The 3,678-nt window shown below is 44.2% G+C and overlaps 1 protein-coding gene across 1 annotated transcript in view; it reads left to right on the top strand.

Moving 5' to 3' along the window:
• Positions 1–1,949: 1,949 nt before the first annotated feature.
• PSMC1 (proteasome 26S subunit, ATPase 1) overlaps positions 1,950–3,678 on the top strand; it is a 52,224-nt gene continuing 50,495 nt past the window's right edge. The window contains exons 1-2 of the mRNA XM_007944528.2: positions 1,950–1,997; positions 2,595–2,691. The gene's annotated coding sequence lies outside the window, so the exon portion shown is untranslated. The remainder of the gene's footprint in view (positions 1,998–2,594; positions 2,692–3,678) is intronic.

Raw genomic sequence — 3,678 nt, forward strand, 5'->3', positions numbered from 1 at the left:
GGCCGGGGCTGTGGTGCCGGGACTCGGCGCGGAGAGTTCGCCGAGCGGGCTCTTGGGTGGCAGAGCGTGTCAGGTAGCCCAGCTGTGCTCTTCTGCAGCGGAGGCTTTGCGGGCGAGCGCGGGAGGGTCCTCCGGCGGCTACTTAAGGGAGCTGGGACAGGTGTTGTCTGAGCCGTACTAGTGAAGGGCTGTGGAGCCGAGAAGACGGGGAGATTGGTTCCGGGTGGGCTGGGGAGAGCGGCGTCCTGAGAGACCTCCGGGGCGGCGGCGTGTGAGGGAGGCTTCAAGAAAGGCATTAGCTGTAATGTAAACAGCTAGCACGCGTTTATGAATTCTCTAAACAAGTATTTGTGGAGCCGTACTTTTTATGCCAGGCTCTGTTTTGACAAAAGCCCCTGCCTTCATGGAGCTTCTATTCTAGAGGAAAAGGCAGACCGTGACCAAAACAAATACGTCGTGTGATGCGATGGGCGGGGTGGCTGTCGTTATGTGGCTGTTTTCTTTTTTTTAAATGGTGATTTAGGTGAAAGTTTACAGAACAAATTCACTTTGCTATGTGACTGTTTTATAGAAGGTAGTAGGGCGGGGAGGGGTGTCTGTTTTCAGTGGGTGCTGACACGGATCGGTCTGAGGAGGTGAGATGTGTCCAGAGAACCTCTATAGACGCAGGACTCGCCCCGCTTAGAAGGAGCAGTGAGAGGGGACGGAGATGGGCGTTGTCTTAGCAACAGCAAGGAGGCCGGTGCATTCCATGGATAAAGACCAATTAGGCAGAGCCCTGTAGGTCTTTTAGGTAATATTCTAGCATGAAGAGCATGTGCCAGGTACCTTTCCGGCATTTTCTCATTTGTTCCTCCCCGACAGTCCCTTGAGGCACTTACTATTATCATCCTCATCTTAGCAAGATGGAAGCTGTAGCTCAATGTCTTTCCTGGAGCCCTTGCTATGATGTAAGGGGTATCCACACGGTAAAGAAACACACTGGCCAACAAACCTGAGTGGTTTCTGGCTGCATCACTGACAAGCTTTATGGCAACAGGCAAGTCACTTAACCTCTCTGGGCCTTGATTTCCTTATCTGTAAATTACGGGTAGTAAGGGTATCAACCTCATAGTGTCTGTAAGTGTTAGATGAAATAATATTCTGAGAATGGTTAGCTCATTGCATGCATGTGGTAAAGCCCGTTGCTGTTGATTGCAGCTCATGGTGACCCCATGTGTTATGAAAACCATGGGGTTTTTTTTGATCATAATCTTTATGGAAGCAGACTGCCAGGCTTCTCTTCTGTGGAGCAGCTGGGTAGGTTCGAACCACCATCCTTTAGCTTAGTGTTCAAAATGCTAATCGTAAACTGTGCCACCCAGTAAACTTATTATTGTAATTTGAGACAGAGAAACATACAAAATGCCCCACAGGTGAGGAAGTGCTGGACTCTGTCAGCAAAATGCCCTCTGGTGGGGCCAGCCTTGCAGATTTGTGAGAAAGATGGACAAACCATTGTAGCCTGTTTGACAAGGGCCAGGCCTGCTAAGCTGAGGAGTTTGGACACTCCACTGTAAATGCTAGAGAACAGTTGAAGGTTTTTGAGAAGGGTAATTAAAGGATCCATTGTATGTTTCAGAAAGTAATATCTTCCCCTCCAGAGGGAGTGGTCTTGGATCTTAGCCACATTATGATACATTAGTTACATATTTCTTAGTAGTGGCTCTGGTTCTAAAATGCTGTCAATTGCAGGGCACACCATTAATCTCACAGCTTTTCAGAAAAGCAACAATTTTTTTGACACTAAATGTACGCATTGAATGCAAGGTACATTTTGGGTTCAGAAATGTTAAAATGTGGAGGACATGTTGGTATTTTAGAATGAGGAAAATGAGGATACTCTTGAAGTGTTCGTCCTCTGAGCTTCCATGTCTAACTTTGTTGTTTTGTTTCTTGCTCAGGGTCAAAGTCAGAGTGGTGGTCATGGTCCTGGAGGTGGCAAGAAGGATGACAAGGTAAATAAGGAGACAGATAAGTACTGTGGTATAAGTAAATGATAGAAGATGTCCTAGGTCTCAGTTGAGAAGTTCTTGTGGGATTCATGGATTTTAAAATACAACATAAATGATCCCGTAAATATTTACCTTCCAGGCTTACAGATGTAACACTCTTTTCACATTTTAGGAAAAGTTATTGACCTAACAGTCAAATAGGTATTAATTAATAAAATGTTTTTTCAATGTGTGAACGTAATGTTACAAAAGTGCTTGAATAAATTGCCTATAATTTCCTGAAGTGTGAAGAGCCTTGAGTTACTTGGTAGCAAACACTGGCATAGGGCTTGGCAGTCAACCTCTCTCTGCCTTACTGAAATAATCTGACTTCCGTCATTTATGGGTGTTATAAAAAGAGAGCTCAGTTATATTGAAAATTAAATAAAATTGCAGGAATGTAAACCTAGTTTTACAAAAGAGGAAAGCTTTTTAATAGCATCGTAAAGATAAGGAAAATTATATCACTTGGAAATAGGTGAAGGTGGTGCAGAAAGAAGTTTGTGTTTTAATATAGTGTCTGCGTGATTGTTTTCTTTCTTGCTGTTCTAAACATGTAAGGACAAGAAAAAGAAATACGAACCTCCTGTACCAACTAGAGTGGGGAAGAAGAAGAAGAAGACAAAGGGACCAGATGCTGCCAGCAAACTGCCACTGGGTAATGACATGGCTCCTCCCTGCATCTTTCAGGTTTCCCAGGGCACCGTCTAACATGTAGCTTAGAAGTCTGAAGGGGGACATGGGGAATGGGGAGTTCAAGCTCTAGCCTGTGACCGTAACCCCATTCTAACTAACTGGTGTGCAGCGTTCCTCTAGGTTGGCATAAAAGTTAACGTTTGCTTTAAAATCCATTATTTCCTTTAAATAGCCAGCTCCTCTAGTGTATTAAAAGTAGTTTTAGGTTACAAAATGCTGGCTAAATTTGAGTAATTTGGAAGCATGCTTATTTTGCCAAGTGCAGTGCCACTGTATTGAAATTCCGGTCACACGATGCCTGAACTTAACACTTTCCACTGGCTTCCTGTTGTCTATAGAAAGGACTCAACCAGCTGGTCTGAGCCAGCCCACCTCTCCGTTCTCACTCATCCTGGTCCCCCTTGCTCATCAGTGACGCTTCCCTGCCTTGTTTTCTCCAGATACTCTTCTGTACATCAGGCCCCTGGCCCTTACTCTCCCCTCTGTTTAAAACGTTTTTTCCCCTAGTCCTTCCCATGACTACCTGCTTCTCATCCCTTTAGGCTTCCACTCAAATCTGCCCCACCCCCACCCCATCTGAAACAGTCCCTCCCTGCTTAGAAGAAATAAACTAATTTTAAACTATTGCTCAGTTAAGAATAAAGGGAGTTGGCAGGTTTTGTTGTGTATAAACAGACAAACCGAACAGTAGAAAACCCAAACCCAGAGTCAGCTCACGTGGGCATTTCACACATGGAAAAGTGACACTGCAGTTCTGTGAGAAGAGGCTAGATTGTTTCCTATAAATGGCTGGCAGTTTTTGATTGTCTTTTGAGAGAAAATTAAATCAAACCCTTTGCCTCTTGCCAAATGGATTACAGGCATGTATGTGAAATTAAAGAAATGAATGAAAATTCAGAAATGTATGTGTTTATTTAACCTTAGGGGAAGAGAAACTTACTGAAGTAAG

This window comes from Orycteropus afer, unplaced genomic scaffold (genome assembly GCF_000298275.1).
Source record: "Orycteropus afer afer isolate SDZICR_OR568_19922 unplaced genomic scaffold, OryAfe1.0 scaffold00127, whole genome shotgun sequence".
Lineage (NCBI taxonomy): Eukaryota > Metazoa > Chordata > Mammalia > Tubulidentata > Orycteropodidae > Orycteropus > Orycteropus afer.